Genomic DNA, 25013 nt, shown 5'->3' on the forward strand with positions numbered 1-25013 from the left:
AAATGCTGGTGAAGATAAGGAGAAAAGGAAACTCTTACCTGCTGTTTGTGGGAACATAAACTAGTACAGCCACTATGGAGAACAGTATGGAAACTGCTAAAAAAAACTGCAAGTAAAACTATTATAACTATTATATGATCCAGCAGCCCCACTACTGGGCATTTATCCAAAGGAAGGGAAATCATATATTGAAGAGACATCTACACTCCCATGTTGCAGCACCATTCACAATAGCCAAGATGTGAAATTAACTTAGTGTCAAACAATAGATGAATGGAGAAAGAAAATGTGGCATTTGTACACAGTGAAATACTATTCAGCCATAAAAAGATGAAATCTTGTCATTCATGGCGACAAGAATAGAACTGGAGGACATTATGTTAAGTGAAATAAGTCAAGAACAGAAAATTAGACACAGCAGTTCTCAATCACATGTGGAAGCTAAAAAAAAGTTGATCTCATCAAAGTAAAAAGTACTACAGAGGATACTAGAGGCTGAGAAAGGTAGAAAGAAGTGAAGAGTATAGGGAGAGGTTTGTTAAAGGATACAAAAATTACAGCTAGATATGAGGAATAAATTCTAGTCTTCTATAGCACTGTAGGATGACTATAATTATAATGTATCATACAGTTTCAAATGGCTAGCAGATGGATATTGAATGTTCCCAAAAAAGAAATTATAAGTGTTTGAGATGATGGGTATACTAATTAATTACCCTGATCTGATCATTATACATTATATGTATCAAAACATCATTATGTACACCATACATATGTACAATTATTAGGTGTCAATTAAAATTTTTTTAAAAAAGAATATTATTCTAGTCCTCACAAAATTATTTATAATTAGATGTTACTATAGAAAACATTGATATAATTTGTCTCAAATACATTTTAAAAAGGTTAATTAAACTTTAACTTGATCTGATTCTAACTTGGCTACCTCCTGAGTCTTGTGATCTCTTTATTTGCCTTTACTGGATTTCTTTTTCATCTTTTTGTTCACCTATCATTTGACTTATGGCTATGTATTTCAAACAAATGTCAAAACAATTAGAGGGCCATCTAGTCATTATAATGGGTGGTATCCAGCATAGTTTCCTAAATAGACTAGAATACGAAATATTAAGATGTATAGTGTAAAGTTACTGTTTAGTGAAACTTTGGTTTCAGGTAATTATGTATATGTTTGTGCATGTATATTTTGTGTGTCTAGGTTGTGATGTTAGCACCTGTCAAAAAGTTTGAAAATAATAGACTTGAAGCTTATCTTTTGCACAAGGAAATTCAAATTGTAACTGAATAATTGAATCAAACTTGCAGTAAGAAAAAGGGCAATAGAATAAAACATTTTTTTGTCATAATGCCTTCAAATGTCTGATTATAAACTAGGAGGAAAATATTTAAAAATATATAAGATTAAGTAAGGCAGTTTAATTACATATATAATTCTAGCAAATATCTGTAGCAAAGAACTGTTCACATATTCTTGAATCATGGTTCTGCTTGCATATGCATTCTGGAATCCAATTAAAGTTGGATCAGAAACAGAGAGATTATAGTGTACCCTTGGTTTGTTTAAAATTCAAATGCTGAAATAGAACATGCCTTCATTTGCTATAATTGAAACAAATGATTTCTGAGATTGTATAATTAAACCAGTAAGGTCCAAGTTAGGAGGAAGCACATCATGTCTTATGCTCCAGGCTAAACTTCTGTTCACAAGGCCATTGTGTGCTTCTCTGTTGAGTAGAGCTTCTACTTGAGAAAAGTCCATAAATGTGCTTAAGTGTGGAAACACCTCCCCCATATGTTGGTTCTTCTCTCAGTGTCCCAGCAGGAAACAGGCAATGCACTCAAAAGAGATGACTCAGGAGGGGTCAATGAGAAGTGTATTTGCAAGAAGCAGAGAAGGTGAAGGTAAATGGGATAATAAGGAATAACAGAGGATAAATGGGATAATAAGGGATAATAGAGCACCCCAGGTTTAGCAGGAAGGGGAAGTTTCACCTCCCCAGGTAGGAAGAGGCAAGAAGAGCAGGTTATTAGATCGGTCAGAACTTTATCCATAGGAGAGGTCCACCTGGAAGGAGAGCAGTGGTTTTAGGTAGAAGAGCACACTCTTACAAGTCACCACTTGGGAGGGAGTTGGAGAAATAAATGCACCAATAACTCTGACTTCCTAATCTTGATTTCCTGCTAATACCTTGCCTTGGCCAAACCATCCAGAAACCTGAGGTCAAGGGGCCATATTGCTACAGTCCATAGAGGTCAACATAGAGGCAAAAAGCAGGGGATAAAAGGATAAAGTGAGGTTAGGAATTGGAGAGATGAATACAGTCCAAGTTAGAAGGAGAGTTGAGATTTCAGCATACCGCATGACACCGTATCATATGAGAAAGGGAGATGAAGGGAAGTGAGCTATGGCCCTTGTGTTGTATTCCTGGGAGGAGGGACCTGAAGAGATTTGTCTTCTGGAACAAAGCCATCTGAAGGTAAAAGGGTAGGGCTGTGATCCTGGGAGTGCGGTGCTGAAGCTAGTGTAAGAGCACCTACATCATATGCTCTGGGCTGTGGAATGTAGCCATCCTAAGAGGAACGCAAGCTATGTGTATGGTATGGGGGAACTTAAGAAAAACGTACTCAACAATGCTTTTTAGGCTGACTGACATCATTCAATTATTTTTCCATCTCAAATGTCTAAGTTTTCTCTGGACACAGGAAACCTTGCTGATATACAGAGTTATGGAACTAGAAAAGCTTTATCATTGCATGAGCAAACTGAAGAGAAAATAATGCTTTAATATCCGTGGTTTTGCAATGAAGCCAGGCAAATTTGCTAGCAAAAGTCTGACAGTATCAGAGAGGGGAATCCCCCAAACTGATTAAAAAACAGATATGATTAAATAGGAAATGATACTTATGATTGGGTTAAGAAAGATAAAGCGCCAAGAGAATAATCACTTATTTTGATGTCTGTATTTGGTTGTAAAGTATATTGATAAATAATTTGAGTGCATTCATGTCTTTGCTCTCCAACTGTCATGAGATCTTACATTTCTCAAACCTAGCTACTTCAACATGGGTGTTTTCAGAGTTTGATGGCCAGGGTTCTCTATCCTGAGGTCACAAATGAGGTTATCCTTAAGAGTGGCACACAAGCAAATGAATTTTAATGATGCTGATGAATTTTACTGCTTGCATTATTCTCTTTGTGAAACTCTAATATTGGCATATTTATGACTTTATGACACTTTGCTTTTCCGTGAGGTTTGATGCATATTTGTAACTTTATGCCATTTGGCTTTTCCGTGAGGTTTGATGCAAGTCTACTCTTATCAAGAATGAATTTGTATTCATGGGCTTTATGTCACTTTCATCTTTACTCAAAAGTGTCATAACTGGTGGACGTTGCTATTCTTGAGGTCAGGTAGTCTGAAAGACAAACTGGCAGACAGTAGAACTGTCTGAGGACTTTCCAAATCCCAGCATTTGAGAAGTCTGTAATAACTGATTTACGTGTCTACTTTTTGTCTTACTGTATTCCCAAAAGGATTGACCTGAAATAAAACTATGAGGTGGGCCTTTTGTTCCTGGAACTCACATTCTTACTTTCCATTGCTGCTCACTAACCTTTGCATTCATTTAACACTAAGGTGACTTCACTGTGTGTTTACTGAATATCTGCTAAGTGCAAATCACCGTGGCAAGTAGATGGGAAATTAGTAGGTCAGAATTTGCTACCTTATGCTCACAAAATTGTCTTGGAAATAAAATGATCCTACTAATTCTGCACTCCAAAACTTCTGTGGCACCCCATTGTGCACAGAATATACTCTCCAAATATTGTCTTACTGTTCAAGTTCCTTTTTATGCTCCTCCTAACTTGGGTGCTTTTACTGTGGAGTTATACATTTTTCATTTAATTCTCTTTCCTCCTCATCCTCCATGTGTTGATTGCTCCATTTTCTCCCTTTCTGATTTTAAATTTTTATCTCTTTCTATAATTTTATTATATGTAGTTACTATAACACAGCTACAATTTACAACTAACTGCTTTAATGTTGTATAAAGGTATGGGTTATTTACGTCACATATGATTGCACTTACGGCAATTTATTTTTACTAGTTGGTTATGTCTGTGAGCAACTTGAGGGCAGAGATTCTGTCATTGAAGTTTTATATCCCTAGAGCCTGGCACATAACAAATACTTTAACAAAAATGGGCTTAGAGAATACAACAAGCAAGAGATAATAGAAATGCACACACCGTTTTCTAAAATCAGTACGCTGTATACATGCTGTTGAGTGGCATGAGCCACATACTACTGAACATTAAAGATTCTGGGACTGAGCTCTTAAGTTGGGGACATTAAGAATAATTTCAAAGAAAGGTTAAATATCGAAGTGCTCTTTGGACTGTCAGGACTTTGATAGCTAGAGATGGGGAAAATGCTTCTTTTTTTGACTGTTTCCTACTTTCAGTTTCCTCTCACTTGCAAAATCCTAATGCAGAGAAAGCAAGGTAAACTTTATCCCCCTTTCCAGCTCTGAATAAAAGTAGTAGCTGCCAGGAACATGGTGTTGAGAAGGATGCTGAGGCCCACTCTGAACAGGACAGAACTAAATTCATGGGTGCTGAGCAACTGACACATACTGGCTCACCATATTTACGTCACAGGATGGATTAGCTCACTTCAAACATTACAAGTAGCTTTCAGACTACGTTGTGTAATATAGGAGGCAGGAAACTTCTCAGGGAAAGTATCTCCCCTTGTGACCCCTCCATTCTATTTCTGTCCATTTATTTTCTTATGTTAAGGTTTTCCTACTTCTAAGATGAATCCTGATGGCCAAGCTACCCTATCTGTGATCTTAGAGACCAGGATAACAGAGTAGGGCTTCCTAGGTAAAATGATAACCCTCGGGGTGTGCTGTACACACTTTGTAGGGTTTTGTAGGAAACAGTTATGTACAATCATAGGGTACATAGACCCTTTGATTCTGGAGTCCTGTGATACAAATTAAACTCTGGTGTTTCCTTCAAATGGGTCTGGGGAGAAGTGTGAGGCAATGTGACATCCCTACACTTTGTGCTGCCTGTGTGGGTGGAAGACTGCCTCCTCGTCCCTACCAGCATCAAGACACATCGTGTGTCCAGACTGTCATAATATTTATCCACAACATCTGGTATGAGAGAGTGAAGTCTGTGCCTTCATTCAAATTAGATTCATGACTTGGTTTATTTGAACTAGTACAGAGGAAGAAAAAATCTTTATACAAAATAACATCTGGGAAGAGATGTACTTGCTTTTCAAAACACTAATGGTATCATAAATTCATGAGTTTCTAGAATGATGGCAGATGTCTGAATGGGAAATACTACAAAGAAAGAAAACTAAGAAGTAAAATGGATTTAAAGCACATAGCGCTCTGGTTCCTCAGGTGTTTCCCACTAAAGCCAGAATTAACTACTGATTCTTCCTCTTTAGTAGGGCAGGAGTATGGGGAGCATACTGACTCTGATGCCAGAGAGTCACTCATTTCTCTATGTGGTCATGGCCATCAGTGAGATGACTGAGCTTTGGGAAGTGCCAGGCTGAACAGTGAGGCAGGAAGGGGACATCGCTTATTGGAAGTAGAGTTTGCAGGGTGGTGCTGACTACAGAAGTTGGAGCATTTGTAGATGAGTTCCTCTGTGAAGGTGGATGGGGGTACACCTGTGGATGTCCTCTCCTGGTCACTGAAGATTGTATCATCACCAAAATCACTGGAATCTTCCCTGTTCTTACTAAATGTTACTGTTGTTTTTTATCTCAGACTGGAAAGGGACAGGAAGGGGTCACAGGAGGAACCAGAGTTTTTAAAAATATATCTTGAATGCCAGAGGTCTTTCTTGTCCTTCTTTATTGAGCACTTTTAGGCAAATAATATTTTGCAGCGCCAAATGACACTTTTCTTTTTCATATTTCATTACACCTGACCCTCTTCCAATTCAACCAGAGACCTCTATTCCACAGGGAAGAGTTAGGATTGCTATAGAAAAAATTCAAAGACAGGGAGAGTTAATAGCCTTAAAATTCCCAAATAGGCACTTAAAGTCTAATGTAGGGGCAATAGTTGTGAAAGAAAAAGGCAAATCTTGCATTTGCAAGAGTTATTTGAGAGGTGTATTGAGTGTTTTGTCTATTTTTATTTTACTTTATAGAAAATAAAGCAGAGTTTTAAAATTGATATATAACAGTTGTACATATTTTGGGGAGTATATGTGATACCTTGATACATGAATACAATGTATAATGATCAAACTGGGGAAACTGGGATGTCAATCACCCCAAAGATGTTGGGGACATTCAAATTCTTCTCCTCTAGCAGTTTTGAAATATATGACAAATTATTGTTGACTATCGTTGCCCTACCATACTATAGAATCCTATACCTTATTCCTTCTGTAAAATTGTATATTTTCTTTGTTTAAAAAATAATTTCAACTCTTATTTTATCTTTAGGGAGTACATGTGAAGGTTTATTATCTGGGTATATTGTGTAATGCTGAGATTTGGGGTACGAATGATCCCATCACTCAGGTAGTGAGCATAATACCCAATAGGTTTTCAACCTTTGACTCCGTCCTCTCCTCCCACTTCTAGTAGTCTCCAGTGCCTATATTTGCCATCTTTATGTCCATGTGTACCCAATGCCTAACTGTGTTTTCGTACCTTTTAACCAACCTCTCTTCTTTCTCCCTCCATCCTAGCCCTTCTAGCCTCTGGTAGTCACCAATTAAATCTCTATCTTCATGAGATCTCTACAGAGATGGAAAAAAAAAATGGTCCTAAAATTCATAGGGAACCACAAAAGATCCTGAATAGCCAAATTCTTCTTGAGCACAAGAACAAAGCCAGAGACATCACACTACCTAACTTCAACATATACTACAAATCCAAAGCAGCAGGGCATAAGCATGAACACAGACACGCTGACCAATAGAAAAGCATTGAGAACCCAGAGGTAAATCCACACAGTTTACAGACAACTCATTTTTGACAAAGGTGCCAAGAACATACTCTAGGGAAAGAACAGTCTCTTCATTAAATGGTGCTCGGAAAACTGGATAATCACATGCAGAAGAATGGAATTAGACCCCTATCTCTCCCCATGTACAACAATTAAGCAGGGGTATTTAACCATTTTTATGCCATGGACTCCTTTGGTGATCTGGTAAAGTTCATGGACTACTTAGAATAATGTTTATAAAAACATAAAATACACTGTTTACAAAATTGCAATTTTCTTGAAATACAGTCATCAAACTCATAAGGAATGGCAAATGTCTCATAGGATAATATGTATGCTTCTTCCTTAATGCCTCTGATGACAAGATCTCATGGTGGATCTAATGACTTTGTTATTATTAAGTGGTGATGAGTGCACATGATATTCTGAGATGTCTACATCTGCAATGTGATATGAAAATATATGTGAATTTTTTGGTAACAAGGCCACAAATTCTAAGTACTGTGGTTGGTTGCCTGCATTCATGTTGTAGGAAATGTTAATTTTCAGTTAGAATTTAGTGAAAACAAAGATCTACTTTCTTTGTCATTTAAGTTCACACTTAATTCTGTTTTTTTTTTTTTTTTTTTTTTTGGAGGTGATGTCTTGCCCTTGTCCCCCAGGCTGGAGTGTGCAATGGTGTGATCTCGGTTCACTGCAACCTCTGCCTCCCAGGTTCAAGTGATTCTCTTGCCTCAGCCTCCCGAGTAGCTGGGATTACAGGCGCCTGCCACCACGCCTGGCTAATTTTTGCATTTTTAGTAGAGACGGGGGTTTCACCATGTTGGCTAGGCTGGTCTTGAACTCCCGACCTCAGGTGATCCACCCGCCTCAGTCTCCCAAAGTGCTGGGATTACAGGTGTCAGCCACCGCACCTGGCCAGAATCTCTTAATTCTATGGATTTACTGTATTAGTATGTTTTCATTCTGCTATAAAGAACTGCCAGAGACTGGGTAATTTATAAAGGAAAGAAGTTTAGTTGACTCACAGTTCAGTATGGCTGAGGAGGCCTCAGGAAACTTACAATCATGGGAGGAGATGGAGGGAGAGCAAGGCACCTTCTTCACAAGGTGGCAGGAAGGAGAAGTGCCGAGCAAAAGGGGAAGAGCCCATCATAAAATGGTCAGATTTCGTGAGAACTCACTATCAGGAGAACAGCATGGAGGAAACCACCCCAGTGATTCCACCACCTCCACCTGGTCTTTCCCTTGAAACATGGGGATTATGGGGATTACAATTCAAGATGAGATTTGGGTGGGGACACAAAGCCTAACCATACCGCCTACAGACCTCAAGTTAAGAACCCTTTAACTAAAGGCAGGTTTAATGGAGCCAGACCTAAAGTTAGTTTGTATACAACAGAGGTTGTCTGGAGAGACAGATGCCTCTGACCTGAGGGAGGAGGAGCAGGGAGAGGGGAGCCTGCCTAGCCTCTGCTGAGGGGGCTCTGTCTTGGCATCCTTAAGATCTGGGTGGTACCCACCAGTGCCTACAGATGATCCCTCACCACACAACAAGAAGGGCGTGCTTTCTGAGACGCAGATCTTGGACTTCAGAAGGAGCAAAACCAGTAACAAAGGGTGTGCCCAGTCCTCAGAGCACATATTCATTCAGTGTTTCATGAGCAATGATTTCTTGAGCACCTATTAGGTGCCAGGCCTGTGTTGGGTGCTGAGGATATGATGGTGGGGAGTACACTCCTGGTGCCTGCTTTCATGCAGGACACAGGCAAGCAATTAGTCAGAGGAGTGCTAGGACAGTGCTGTTCAGGTCTTAAGGGGCACACAGGTGGGTCATCCATTCAGCACAGAGATATCAGAAATAAATTCCTGGAGGAAGGAGATGGTGGAGAGCGAAGGTTGAAAATGGCGTCTCCCAGAGGAAATAAAAGCAGGAGAGGGAATGGCACATTTTGCACGCCTGCGGATGGCTGCTGCTCCAGATGTGGAAAGGGGGAGGGGAGGAATGAAATTTGAAAAGTAAGGGGTGAGGGTGGAGGTCGGCTCAATGGGACCCTGGCGGTTGCGTTAAGGTTCTTTTGAGAGCCTTCAGAAAGCACTGAAGTGTTTCAAGCAGTGGAGTGGTGGAGCCAGCTTTTCATTTCAGAAAGAATAGTCTGTCTGTGGAGAAGATCATGGATTAGTAGGAGGTGAGAACAGAGGCAGTGAGAGCGCAGCGGGGACCTACGTGGGAAGATACACCTGGATGGTGATGGTTAGGATGGCGGTGCTGGCATTTGGGATAAGGAGAAGTGGACAAGTGCAGGGGATACTTTGGAAATGGATTTCATCAAGTTGATAATTAGTTTTAAAAAACAAGGAAGAGGATGGAGTAAAAAATGCCTTCCTGGTTTATGGCCCAGCTCACTACTGACACCACCCCACTCCATATCAATCCATAATATTATTGTTTCAGGAAAAGGGAGAGAGAAAGAGAGAGATCAAAAAAGTTTAATAAGAGGAAATTATCAGATATCTAGGAGAAAAGTAAGGAAAAATAAAAGCCCAGGGAGCATGTTTCCAGAGGAGACAGTGGTCAATAATGCTAAATGCTGCTGAAACACCAAGTAAAATAAGCTTTGAGATGTAGCTATTGCACTAACAACAGAGGTCATCAGAGAATATGGCATCAGCAGTTCCTTCAGCATGGTGGGTAGGGCACCAGGTTCCCATGAGTTAAGAATGTATGATGGGTAGGAAAATAGAGCAAAATTTTTAAAGACATTTGGCTGATAAGGGAAATAGATAAAAGATTATAGCTGGAAAGAGATTTGTTCACTAGTAATTTTTTATTCCAAGAAACAACCTAAATCAAAGTGCATAAACACAAAAGCAATTTATTGTTCTTCATGGCTGTAATTAGGTGGTGATGTCGTCTGAGAATGAAGGAGACAAAGGTGAGACTGTAAATTTGAGAAGGGCATGTAAGGGGGACACTACTAAAGTTGGGAAAGAGAATCAGCCAGGGAAAAAGAGTCACAGCGAATAGGACGACTTAGTGCAGGCAGAAAATCCAGGGTGTAAAATAGAAAGTACTGTATTTTTTTGTGTCAACCTATTTCAGACACTAAGCATTTACTAAAGAGCTTCTTTAATTTTGGTAAATCCAAAGTATTGTCATGCCATTCCCATTGAGTTCATCCTGTTTTGTATTAATTTCCCATTTCTGCATGACATATTAGTTCAAGCTTAGCGGCTTAAAGCAACACCCATTTATTATCTCGGTTTTCATGGGTCTGGAGCCTGGGTACTGGTTAGTTGTATCCTCTGCTTAGCATCTGAACTGGCTGAAATTAAGGTGCTGGCTGGCACTGCAGTGTCATGTGAAGTGCAGGCTCCTCTGTTGAGTTTGTGGGTTGTTGGCAGAATTCAGTTCCTTTGGGTTGTAGGACTGAAGTCCCTGGTTTCTAGCTGCCTGTTGAGTGTGACCACTGTCAGTTGTTAGGGTCTGTTCTTAAGTCATTGCCACGTGGCCCCTTCCAATGTGGCAGCATACTCCTTCAAAACCAACAGGATAAGCTCCTTGAATTTTTATTTTCAGGGGTCACCTGATTAAGTCAACCCTATTGGGATAATCTCCCTTTTGATTAACTCAGACTCAACTGATTAGCAACCTAATCATGGAAATAAAATCCCATCATATTCAAAAGTCCTGGGAACACTCAAGGGGAGGTAATTATACAAATGTTTAATGAGGTGGTGGCAGTCTTGGGGTTATTTTGGGATTCTGCCTGCTGCATTTTATAACTTTTTTCCACATAGCACCTTCCTAAATTATTTAATGTTTTGTTACTGTGGTAAATTGAATAACTGGTTTCCATTGCACTGTTCTGTAGAAACATCACAACTACACATCTGCATATCTGCCATGGCTTCAGGGTCAGGGAGGATAATTTCCCACCTCTTGGTTTTGGGATTGGCCGGGTGACTTGCTCATGAAAGTTCAAGGGATGGCAACAAGGAGGTGGAAAGAGTTTTTCAGACCCAGGCGAAGAATTAATAGGTGCAGAAGTGGGGAAAGAGGAGGATTGGGGATAAGATAATCTCCAGTGCAGTTGGAGGAAAGTTTGGGTCAGAGTCATAGGGAATCCTCAAGCCAAAGTCACCCAGCTGAGTCCTGCATCTTGCAGGAACAGACCTGTGTTAGTAGCCTCCATCCCCAATTTCAGTCATTGGTTGGGAGCAGCCTAAGGGAAGTGCTGCATTGGCATGAATACAGGGTAAATTCAAAACAGCAACAATTGGTGTCTTCAGTTGATCAATCTCCTTGCTGCAGGATATCTGAGTGGTGCGTTTTCATGCATTCCCTGGCAGAGCGATGTTATTAGGTGTGATGTGGTTAGAGGTTGCAAAGTGCTGGCTTGGTTGGATTGCTATTTGATGTAGTCACCGTTGCCATCACCCTGGGTAGCCAGTATGTGATATGTGGAGCATATCCACATATCTGGCAACTTGTAGAATCATGGGTGTTTTTCTTACACATAAATAGCTGACTCATAAAATGACTTAATGCAAAGTGCTTCCTATAGCATTCTTCAGCAACGTAAACTAAACAATGTTAGGTTGTATATTGTAAGGGCGAGGAGGAGAAGTGAAATTCAGACACGATCACAAAATGAGAAGGATGCAGTATTTCCTACACAAATGAGTAAACTGGGATTTAGTCAGGTGAAATTAAGGGTCCTAGATCACAAAGAAAATTAGAAACAAATGGAAAAATAAGTCAGACTAGTCTGGGTCTTAATATATACCTCTACGGTCAATATCACAGATATTGCAAGGTGACGTTTCTTACACATGAAATAGATCTTCAATCTCTTGAATAATATTTGATCATAACTCTTTTTAATTAGAATGAGAAATGAGATAACTTTAAAATCGTGTATAAATTTTATTATAGAGTCACGTCTGATTTCATGGCATTTTGAGTTTCCGAGCTAGGAAGTTTGGAAACAATCAAAATCAGAGAGAGAAAAATATGTGTACGCTGGAAAATAACACAGAATAATAGAGATCACAGTGTGGCAGCCCATACACTCTGCAGGTGTGCTTTGTTGGCAAGAGTTTTTAAAATGGAATTTTGTGCCTTTAGTAGGGGTAGGTATTCTCCAGTTCCCCCAAATCCTGCTACCTTCCAGTTTTATACACCTGGCCTACCTCACTTACTTATTATACTTCCCTAGCTCCTGAAAGTATCTGAGCTTATAATCCTTGATTCAGAATTATCTAATATGATGTTTTCCTTGTAGCTATGGGATCTCCACTAGTGGCTGCTACATTGTTAACTCCTTGATTCCCTAATTCATGTATACATTCATTCAATAATGTCTAGTCAGTGCCAACTTTGGACAGATACTATTAAATAAGTAAATCACATAGAATATTTGAAGGTGAGAAATAGTATAGCAAAAGAGAGAACATGGCAAGGCGGAGGAATTGGTTTTATAATTTTAAATCGAATGGTCTCAATTTTAAGTGTAGACCTCACTGAGAATATAATGTTTGAGCAAAGACTTGAAGGAAATTAGACAGATGATTTTTGAAATGAGTAGGAAAATCTTTCCTGTAATTGAAACATATTTTTATCTAAAATAGTTCCCAAAGTTAGTGGTTTTTCTGTTTCTGGAAGAACAGCAGGAAAAGGATCCCATTGCTTACATTTTTAAGGTTCAGCTTCTCCCCTATTTCAGGGCTTTTCTAATATTTTGAGCACCATTGCAAGAAGTCAGCCAGTGTCTGCCTTTTCCTTGAATTTCTGTGTCATCTGGTTTATCCTAGCACTCTGCATTGCCACGTGGATTTACTTTTGTGTTTAAAGAGAGGGGACTCTGCAGGTAGAAGTAGGATGCGGGCACCATTCCTTTCAGAAGGCATCAATGGTTCTATTGTGCAGGGGGCACATTTTTCCCTTATGGATGGCTTCCATGGAGCAGAGCTGGAGCTGAGCCACAGACAGAAAACAATTTCTGTCAAAGGTGGCAGAATAAAACATCGACAGCCCATTGAAACACAATCGCAGGCTTTGACTGGAGTAGCCAAGTCTAATTGAAGCCATCATTTCACGACTGAGAGGGAACTTTCTCTGGAGAAGCTGAGGTATGCATTATCAAAACAAATTCGATCCAGAACTCAGAATTTCAGAGCTACAGAATTTGCTATGTTGAAAAAAAATTGTTTCCTTCTCAGACAGCAATACTGCACTAAAAGACCCCAGGGATTACAGCCGATATCTGATCTAACATTTAATACTGGAACACAGCATTTGTACCCAGACCCTGTGGCCTTACGGTTGAGATTCAAAGAGGTGGTTAAAATGTTTATGCTTCAGAGAAGGAGGCGATGAGAATGGGCACCATTTCAAAAATGTTGATTTTGGAGAAGTAATCCTACATAAAAGACTTTTTGTTTCTGTCCTTTAAGATGAAATGGCACTGTCTAGCCTTCAGCTTTGGGCTGAATTATCATAAGGACTGTTTTGTGTGCATTTTCTCTCAGTTGTCAACACCAAAGCAAAATATAAAGAAATCCTTGTCACTCCCCAGGAATTTCTGGGATGTAGCTCACATTTAACTTTTCCAGGCATGTTAATGGGCCTTGGGTAATATTTTGGTAATTCCACCTAACAAATCGGTTGCTATGAATCTGGTGGTGGGAGGTAAAAAGGTAATGGGGAAGTGGCAATGGGATGAGGGACACTGCTGAGCACCAAACTTGGTCGCAGGTATCTTTTCCAAATGAATTCTGGCCACCCTCCAGCAGAGGGAGGGAATTTAAGAAAGGGACCTGTTCACTATTCGGGTAATGGGTACACTAGAAGCCCAGTCCCCATGAGCATGAACTATATTTATGTAACAAACATACATAAGTATTTCCTGAATCATATATATGTGTATATATATGTATATATATTTATATGTGTATATATGTATTTTTTTTTTTTTTTAAATAAAGAAAGGGACCTACATCCAGCTAAATTCAGGAGGAATGAAAGGATAGGTTGAGGCGAGGGTTTTAGTTTGGGTTTCCCTTAAAGCAGATACTCAGATAAGGATTTCAGAACAACTAGTTTCCTTGGGAAGTGAGGAAAGACATGGGTCGGGAAGGGAAGGCAGCCAATAAAGGTATGCTACTGGGCGGCTGGCATTTACTCTCTCTGGGACATTCTGGGAAATGGCAGAAAATGGAGCTAAGCCAGTGTATTCTCTCAGGACACTAACGATTTTCATCAATCCATTTGTCCAACAAATATTTTTGACAGCCACAAAAGCAAGACCCTCTTTCATGCACAGGGGCAATACATTGGTGAACAAAACCAAAATTTATGTCCTTATGTAGCTTTCATTCTAGAAAGAAAAAAGATAACCACAGAATGAATAATTAAAGTCTAGAACTATGTCATCTAGCATGGTAGCCTCTAGGTATGTGTGGCTCTTGAGCACTTGAAATGTGACCAGTTCAAACTGAGATATGCTGTAAGTATAGAATACATGCTGGCTTTTAGAGACATTCTATTAATATGAAAAAAAGTAAAATGTCTCATTCATAAATCTTTATTGATAAAATGGTGAAATGATAATTGAGATATGTGGAATTAAGTACAATATATTGTCAAAATTAATTATAAAATTAATTGTCAAAAATTATGTAATTTTAAAATGTGGCTACTAGAAAATTTAAACTTTCATATGTGGCTCACACTATATTTTATGGGACAGGGTTGATTAGGAATGTAGAGCCTGACTACTCAGTGTGTTTCAAATTGTAGCCACATACCATAACAAGCTTGTTAGAGATGCAGACTCTCTAGCCCCACTCAGGCCTACTGAATCAGAGTCCATTGTTCAACAGGATTCCCACATAAAGTGTAGGCATGTCAATGAGAATCACTGATCAGTAGTGTGCACTTTTTGGGTGTTAAGGTGAAGAACAAAACAGGGAAAGAGGATATGACATGCAGGTAGTTGCGTGATTTTTGTTTTCATACAATTTTAGGTATGATGTCTAGGGGATGTCCTCACTAAGTCTGCAGGAAGACCTCCCTAGGAAAACAATAATGGAGTAACCATTCAGATATATTGGAAAGACTATTCCAGGAAGACAAAACAACCAGTGCAAAATACTGAGGCATGTATGTTTAAGAAGATAGAGATAGTAAGCATGGGTGAAGTCAAATGACTGCAGGTGTGGTTGGGCAGGTGTGGGGCCAGATCCCATAGAGCCCAATAAGTCATAATGACGACTCTGGCTTTTGTTCTGAATGAAACAAAATGAGGTCTTTTAGTGAAGTATAGCTGTCTGAGAAGGAAACAATTTTTTTCCAACATAGCAAGCATAGGAAGCCATAGTCAGATTTTGAGCAGAGGTATAACATGATCCGACTCTTGTTTCAATACAAACACTCTGGCTGAAGTGTTGAAGAGACTATAGTGAGTCAGGAGTGAAAACAATAAATCTAATTATATTGCAACAATCTAGGCAAGAGATCATAATGGGTTGCTACTGTGATAATCTAACTTAGATATAAGGTGGCTTGAACATGAGTAGTAGCAATTAAGGTGATGAAAAGTTAGACTCTTGGTTTATTTTGAAGAAAGATTCCGCAGAATTCTTTAAAATAATCAATGATAACTCAAGATTTTTTGGCCTGAACAAATGGAAATTTTTGTCATTTTTCTGAGGTAGTAGACAGTAGGGTACATGCAAATGTAGGGGAAATATTAGAAGCTTGGTTTGAACAGGTAAAGACTAAGATGCTTATGGCTATGCAAGTAGAGTTGAGGTAAGCAGGTAGATTTATGAATCTGAGTTTCAAAGGGAGGTTTATATACACTTGAAAGATTTTGCATATAGTTGATACTTAATTCCTTAAGACTGGAAAAGATCACAAGAAGCTGAGAGTAGACAGAAATGAGGAAATAAACTACTCAATTTCTCAATACCACATATTGGTATTTTAGATGGAAGGGGAGGAGCCAGAGAAGGAGACTGAGGAGTAGCCTGAAAGAGAACAGGAAAATCAAATGAGTGTAGAGTCCTGGAAATCTAGAGGAGATGGTGTTTGAGGGAGTAAAGAGTTATCAGGTAGGTCAAAGAATGTTGGTTCTTGTATTAGTTTACTTTCACATTGCTATAAAGAACGACCTGAGACTGTGTAATTTATGAAGAAAAGAGGTTTAATTGACTCACAGTCCCACAGGCTTAACAGGAAGCATGACTGGGAGGCCTTAGGAAACTTACAATCATGGCAGAACGTGATGGGGAGCAGGCGCCTTCTCCACATGGCGGCAGGAGACAGAGAATGAAGTGGCAAGTACTACACACTTTTAAACAACCAGATCTCATGAGAACTCACTCACGAGACAGCACTAAGAAGATGGTGCTAAACAACTAGAAACCACCACCATGATCCAACTACCTTCCACCCGGTCCCTCCTTCAACATGAAGGGATTACAATTTGACATGAGATTTGGGTGGGGACACAGAGTCAAACCGTATCAGTTCCCAATTAAGATAAGGACTGAGAACCACTATAGAATTTAGTAGCATGGTGTTGCTCAGTGATCCTGAGATGAGAAGTTTTTGTAACATATAGGTAAGAAAGCTAGATTGGATTTTATTCAAATAAGATTGAGAAGAGATAAACTGGTGGTAGTAAGTATAGTTAACCTTTCTGCTATTATAAAATGAAGGACAGATTAGATGGTAGTTAGACTAGGAAAGTGGGGGGTCAAGAGAGAATTAGTGTGGTGGAAGAAATAGCAGCATGCTTGGTAATGATCTAGTAGAGGAGAAAGTTGATGATGTGGGGAGAGAGAAGAACCACTGCTGATGGATGTCCTTGAGTAGCTGACAGGGCATAGTATCTGGTGGATCAGTGGATCTGGTGGATTAGCTGGGAATATAGACTATTTTTGCAGAAGAAAAGCTCATGACTAAGGATAGATACATGTGCAGATGTGTGTGTAGATGTACTGGTAGCAGCTTGAGGAAATTTCCTTCTGATTGCTTCAAATTTCTCTGTAAAGTCAGACAAGCCCATGAACTAAGAAAAAGGATGGGAGGGAAGCTGTCAATTTGACAGGAGAGGAAGAAGGCACAATATAATGGTTCAAAAGAGTGGGAGAGAGAATGAACTGAGGATGCATAGCAGGATTGCCGGGTGGCGTTAAGGACCCACTTGAGGTTAATGACTGTAGCAATGACTGTTAATTGTCAATCAAAACCCTTTATCACTTTCTTCCATTGTCATAGAGTTTTAACTGGGCACTTGGTTACCCAGCCAGTTTTACTGTCATGGCTTCCTCTGTAGCTTCATGTGGCCATTTTACTCATTTTAAAAAAATAAACTATGAAAAGAGATGTATACCCCAACCACATCTGGGCCATATCACTTTGGATATGAACTCCTCCTAGTTCTTTCCTCCTATAGCTTATTAAATAAGGTATATAAGATATATATATATATATATATCTTAAAAGCAGCCAGTCCCCCAAAATATCTTTTATATATATTTATATACATCTTAAATATATAAGAGAATATATATTACATTTAAACTATGTATCTATTTAAATATATAAATATAAGTATCTTTAAAAATATAAGTATATAGATAATATATATGTGTGTGTGTGTGTGTGTGTGTGTATATGTCTTAAAGAATATAATATAGCATTTGAGGACTGTGGCAGATTTTATTTTTCAAAGTAGCCCAAATCAAGAAGTAGAGTCTATGTCTCCTTTCTCTTAAGTATTGGTGGAACTTTATGACTACCTCTTTCCATAGTATATGGTAGAAATGACACCATGTATTACAAAATGTCATACACTGCTACCTTATTTTCTTGGTACAGTAGCCTGTGGAATCCAACGACCGTGTTGTAAAGAAGCTCAATGGACAAGACTTAAAAACTCTGGCACACACTCCTGGCTGAGCTGCCAATTAACAGCCACTGTCAACTTGCCGGTCATTAGAGTAAGCTGGCTTCATTCTATATTCCCCAGCTGAGCCTGTCTAGTTGGTTCTGTTTGGAACAGTGACAAGCCATTCCTATCAAGCCATAACCAAATAGCAAATTCATGAGTAAAATTAATAATGGTAGTTGTTTTAAGTCACTAAGTTTTGGAGTGATTATGCAACAACAGACAACTATAACAGATTTTGTACCTAAGAATGAAGTACTTCCATACAATAAAAACCAAAACAAAAAACTAAAGACATTTGACATAGACTTTGGGATGAGTAATAGGCAAAAGCTGGAAGAACTTTAAAAAGAATGTTAATGAGAACCTAAAGGACCTCAAGAATAATATTAATGGGAATGTAAAGGGAAGCTGTCAGTGAGGGCTCAGAGAAATGTGAGAAAAATGTTATTGGAAGTTGGAGAAGAGAAAATCCCTGATAGGAAGTTGTGAACGTTTTGCAACACTGTCATCTGTGGTAGCCTTGAAAATAGGGAATACACCTAATGAAAGACATCTTGAAGATTTAGATAAATTTCCAGAAAGGTTATCAAAACTTTTCTCCCTTGTGTGTAATAAAATAAAAGAGGAGAGAGATGGGCTAAAGAATGAACTGTTAAAAATAAAGAAGCCAGGACTTTCCCAGCTTTTCTGGACCTCAGTTTCCAAAGTAGGTTAAAGATAAGATTCAGAGTGGAATTGTAAGCTTTTGTGTTTTTGTTTTTTGTTTTTTTTTGCACCTCATAAACATCTCAGGGACTACCCTTTAGAACTTTCTCTGGCTCTCAAGGCTAGAGGGCCAGAGAAAGATTCTAAGGGTCTAAGGATCTTAAGGCATCACCTCTCACAGATTCTCTCCTTTAAACACTCTGGCTTATAAGAATCTTAAGGGCATTGTCCAGCAGTAGCCTCAAAGGGAGGTAAAGAAGGCTTATCTTGAAGCATGTTGTGTTTTTGGCTTTTGTGTAGAAAAGAAAAGTCACAACATTTTTAAAAGACTTTTCTAAAATAAATACTTCCAAAGTGAGCTAAAAAAAGACAGACTTAGCACAAAATAAGAAGGGGCTTTAAAACAAACAAACAAACAAACCATGAAGATTATATTAATCAGGCTGATAAAACCACATAGCTGCAAACACAGGCTGCTTTTAATAGGAAGTCAGAAGGACTCAAGAACTTTTGGGGGAGAACCTCAAGGAACAGGATTTATAACTAATAAGCAACTGGCATCTGCTACCTAGCTGGATTTCGGAATCGCTGTGATCAATGACTGCTATGTACCACCTGATTTTACCATTTTTGAACAGGAATGTCTAAAGTAGTCTTCCTATGTTTGTCCTGCCATTGTATGTTGGGGGTATGTGTTATGAGATAACTTTTCTTTTTAATTCATACATTTTCAGAATGAGAAGAACAATGATTAAAGAGCTGTACCTGAGAAGCTACACTTGCAGAACTCATTCATACCTGGATCTGATTTGGGAGATAATACTCTGAATCTTAAGCCTAAGCCTTATGCTATGCAGTGAGATTTGAGGTCTTGGGGTGAGGTAGGAGGTGAGACTGAACATTGGAGGTGGGGACTCACACACTAGCCCAGATCGAGGACTGGCTAAAACAGGGCCAGGGTTGAAGCAGCTTTCCATAAGACATACCCACTAATGTGCCATGTCAGTTTATCATTGCCATGGCAACACCCAGAAGTTACTGCCCCTTTCCATGGCAATGACCTGGTGACCTGGAAGTTATTATCTTTTTCCTAGAAATTTCTGCATAAACTACCCTTTAGTTTGTATATAATTAAATGTGGGTATAAATATGACTGCAGAACTGCCACTGAGCTGCTACTCTGAACACACTCCCTATGTGGTAGTCCTGCTCTGCAAGGATCAGTACCTTTGCTGCTGCTGTAACACTGCTGCTCTAATCAAAGTTGCTGTCTAACACCAGTGGCTCACCCTTGAATTCAATTCCTTCCTGGGTGAAGCCAAGAACCCTTCAAGGTTAAGCCCCAATTTGGGGGCTTGCCTGTCCTGCATCAGAGGGAGGAAGAAAGTGTATTTTTGATGTGGGAGGGATGTGTATTTTGTGATTGAATGGAGGACTATGACAGATTGCATGTTCAAAGGTGTCTGAAAAATTATATCTCATCCTACATACTCTAAAGGAGACTTGCCATGTCTCCTTGCCTTGAATCTGAGCACTGTTTGTAATTTGCTAGACCAATAAAGTATGGTGAAAGTGTTACTAAATAACTTCTTCTGAGATAGGTCATAAAAATGCCATATGCTTCTGGTTTGTTCTTTTGTGGTGCCAGCTCTTAAAACCCAACCACCATACTGTAAGGAAGCCCAAGCATCCTGTGAAGAGGCCCATATTAGAAGCATTTGCTTGCCATGTGGCAGGTAGATCTTTCAATCCCCAGTAGAGACTCCTTACCTGATACTTCATGAGACAAAGATGAAATATCCTTGTCACATCCTGCCCAAATCATAGATTCTTGAGTAAAATGAATGATCATTTTTGTTTTAAGCTAGTAAATTTTGAGGTGGCTTTTTATTAAGCAATTAAATAATGGAAACTCAATTATATCAAGATACCACACCACTCTGTTTTAGCTTCCACTGTTGCTACTCAGAAGTCATCTGTCAGTCTAGATCATGTCCCTCTACTCTTTATCTTTGTGCTTCTCTTAAGGCTATACTTTGTCTTTCTTGTTTTTCAGTTTCGTTCTGTTGTATATAGGTGTCAATTTATTTTAATTTATCTTACTTGGATTCATTTGACTTCTTGAAACTATGCTTTGATCTTTCACCATATCTGGAAAACTTAAAGTGTTGCCTGTGGTCCATCCTTTCTCTGCTCCATCTGGAACTCAAAATATTTGGATGTTAGTGAATATTTGTTAGTTTTAACAATGAAATATTTAGAGTGCCAGGAAAGGAGAGAGAATGGAGCAGACAATATTTGAAGTGATAATGGCTGAAATTTTCCAGATATACTCACTCTAATCTCCATGTGCCCTCTTCTGTGTCTAATACACTATTAAACCTATCTACCAAATTTCCATTTGTAATTACATTTTTCATTTTTAAAAGTTTATTTGCTTTCTGCATAAGAATACAAGATCATTAATTTCTTTTGCTTTGTAGATATTTGCGAGCCTGGCTTTTCATTTTTACTCTGAAATGTTGGTTATTGTCAATAATGTTGGTTCCTTATTCCTTCAGGAGTTAATTGTAGGAAGATTTTGAGGTCTAGAATGCAGGCAAATTCCTCCAGGTAAGATTTGAGTTTGCTGTTGCCAGGTTCTTGGGAGTCATCCTAGTCTGGACACTCTTTATACTCAATGCACTGCATGAATTTGCTGATCTGAATTTGGGCAAAAACTCAGTACAAAAATTAGCTTGTCATTACCATTTATCTTTCTTATTTATTTTTCTTTTCTTCTGCTTCGCTTATTGCCAAAGCAACTAAGCAATTTTCTTGCTGTCTTTAGTAATGGGGCGGTGTTACTTTTTCTTCCAGTTAATCCTTAAGCTGAAAGTAGAACCTCTTGGGGTCCCCGCTTTATGAGGGGAAGGCCTATTATTAGACCACCCACGTTGTCTGTGTTCTGCATGTCCTAATTGGAACATGAAAATCACCACTCCAGTTCCCACTTTGGCAAATGCCCTCAGGCCAAAAGGACTAAACCACATGGCTTCCTATTATAGCTTTCAGCTTTGCTTAGATTTTGGCCGTTGGACACAGACAGTCTTATTATCTTGCAGCTCATCAATGCTTTTAAGATGATGTGTTTTTTTGTTTGTTTTCGCTAGAACTTTTAGTCATTTTTCATGGGAAAATCAAGCTTAATACCTCCCCACTATATTACTAGAAATGCTTCTCTCCCTGTGTGGCATAGTTAGGCCTTCTAAGTACTTCCTAGGTCCTTTGGGCCTTGTTCCATGTGGATTTTACAAACATGAATTTAAGCCAATGGCCAGATATGGAATATAGACTAAAGATTCTCGAAGCCCATTAGAGAGAACAGATGGGACTTGCTTCCATCACTATCCCACAATGGAAAGAAATAATTTTGGAAACAGAGGGAGTTCCTAGCAGAGTAACCAACATTATGTTGCCTTCTTTTACACACGTGGCATATTTAATCAGAAAACAGAATTTAAATACCACATGCATGGCCTTCAATAGTCTTTGGCTTTTGATTAGGGATTGAAAACAGTCCCCCAGCTGTGGCTATTTGTTTATTTGCTAGCATAGAGTTTCTAAATGACATTTAGGGCAACTGTTCACTTGTGGTGGGAACGTCCATTAAAAATACAGATGGCTGTTAGATGGGCTTTATTAAGTTTAAGACTAGAAGCAGTTTTCAGTAGATAAGAAAATGAGATGATAATGTAAAATAGCATAAAGAAAATGAGATTTGCTTTAAAATATCAGTGTTCAGAGTATTTGAAGAAATATCCAGGCACAATTTTACCTTAATTTCCGCCTCAATTTTTCTCCAAATCTTACATCTCACTCTGGAGTAAGTATTCATGATTTTGAGAAACACTTATGTATGCTTTGCAGTCTTAAGAAATACACAGCAGTTCCCAAGGGTATAATTTCACAAGAAAAAATACTACCCACAAAATTAGGATTTACTAATAGATAAAAGGAATCCTATAATGACATTTGAGAAGAACTATCAATTACCATGAAGATAATTGTAGATGCTTGGGGCTAGGGACAGAAAGAACTAACACCAGCTCTGCACTGCATAGCTTATTCTTTTCCAAGTGCCTGCCACATCCATTCTCCACTTCTTAGAAAAAAAAAATTTTTTTTAAGTTTTTGCATCTAGATTTCTAAGAGATGGGTCATAAAACCCTATAGATTTAGCTACTACTGATGGGTTTGGGGATGATGTCTGGACTTAAGGAAGCTGACTGACTTAGGATGTTATCCTGCATAAGGAGCTCTGTATAATAGGGGCAGTCTGTTCTTCTTGGTGCTAACTTTAACAAACCAATTAGATCTTATTTTTTGGGAAGTTTAAATGTAAGATAAGAAATATCAAAATAGGTAGTAGAATAAAACAGGGAGAAGAGGCTATCAGCAGAAAGCAATGATGCGGTAGAAGCTATGAATTGGCAGAACCCATGAGGTAGGGCAGCAAGCAGAGAGAGGCAATTTTGAGTGGCCAGAGAAAATGGGAAGGAGGAAGCTGAGAAGAAAGCTGTTGGATGACAGTGCTATCATTGGGATGCTCATCTTGCTTAGTTTCAGGAACAGCATCCAGCTCTCCAGGAAGACTATTTGATTACTACATCTGTTTTTTTTTTTTATCTTAAATTACTCATGTATCATTCCAATAAACTCTCAGTACTTCAAGAAATGTGTTTCCCTTCCTTCCTTCTCTCCTTCCTTCCTTCCTTCCTTCCTTCCTTCCTTCCTTCCTTCCTTCCTTCCTTCTTTCTTTCTTTCCTCCCTCCCTCCCTTCTCTCTCTGTCACTCTCTCTCTCTCTCTCTTTCTCCCTCTCTCTCTTTCCTTTTGACATGGTCTGGCTATATTGCCTAGGCTGGTCTCTAACTCCTGGGCTTGAGTGGTCCTCCCACCTAAGACTCCCAAGTGTCTGGGGCTATAGGCATGTGCCACTGTACCTGGCTTCTGTTTCTTAATAAGTGGAAGATATTAATCAAACCAACTCTGATGGAAAATAAACAATGACCAAATGGGCATTTTAATAAATTTTTCATGAGCTGATTAGTCAAGGTGGTACAGTAGGTATATATTTTGAGACCCCTTCCTCTTCTTCAAACCAAAGCAATAATAAATTTAAAATAATAAATTGAAAAAATTATATCTATATTATATATAGATATTATATAACTATATATATAAAGAACTATATATAATATAGATATTATATATCTATATAAAAATATATATAATATATAGATATTATCTATCTATCTATCTATATAAAATATACAAAGAGAAAAAATTTAAAGTCATGGCCATAATGAAAATAAAGTTGTATTTGGGAGGCCGAAGGGGGCAGATCACATGAGGTCAGGAGTTGGAGACTAGCTTGGCCAACATGGAAAAACCCCTTCTCTATTACAAATACAAAAATTAGCCAGGAGTGGTGGCACACACCTGTGGTCCCAGCTACTCAGGAGACTAAGGCATAAGAATCACTTAAACTTTGGAGGCAGCAGGTGCAATGAGCTGAGATCGTGCCACTGTACTGCAGCCTGGGTGACAGAGTGAGACCCTGTCTCAAAAAGAAAAAAGAAAGAAAGAAAAATAAAGAAAATCAAGTTGGAGATGTCTTGAACTGAAGCTGAGCTAAATATAACTGACACAGGGGCAACAAGGCAGAGGTCCAGATGAAGAAATGGGCAAGAAGACTGTGTGTTCCATTCCTGTTTGTTCAAAGAAAATAGAAGTGCTCTGTGTGAGCTGGGTGGCTATGACCAGCCTTGCTGCTTTACAGCATATGAAAGGGAGGTGAAAGCTGTGCCCATTTTCTGCCCCAGGCCCACATCTTCGGGAATGAGGAAGAGGCAGACTCTGTCTCATCTGCAGGTTGTGGCCAACTTTCACTGGCTCAGGGTCAGGAGCAATAATGGCCTAATGGGACAGAGCCTTGGGTAACTGGATGGAGGCAAATGGAAAACTGTTGGATAGAGAAGGGTGAGCTCAGAGCCAGAGAGAAAAAAAGACAAAAGAGCAAACAAGCACCTACTCAAACTGAACAGAAGATGGCAATTTAGAATCAAGACTGCAACATCAACTCTTACCTGAGCCTCCAGACTCCTGGCCAGACTTGCTAGCTCCATAATCCTGTGAGCCAGTCTTCTAAAATATGCCAATATGTGGCCCCCCCGCCCATATACTATTGCTTTTGTTTCTCTAGAGAACCCTGATTAATACAACAACTATTGAGTGTCCAATTGGAGTTTCAACACACACACACACACGAACAAGAGAGA

This window comes from Piliocolobus tephrosceles, chromosome 4 (genome assembly GCF_002776525.5).
Source record: "Piliocolobus tephrosceles isolate RC106 chromosome 4, ASM277652v3, whole genome shotgun sequence".
Taxonomy (NCBI): domain Eukaryota; kingdom Metazoa; phylum Chordata; class Mammalia; order Primates; family Cercopithecidae; genus Piliocolobus; species Piliocolobus tephrosceles.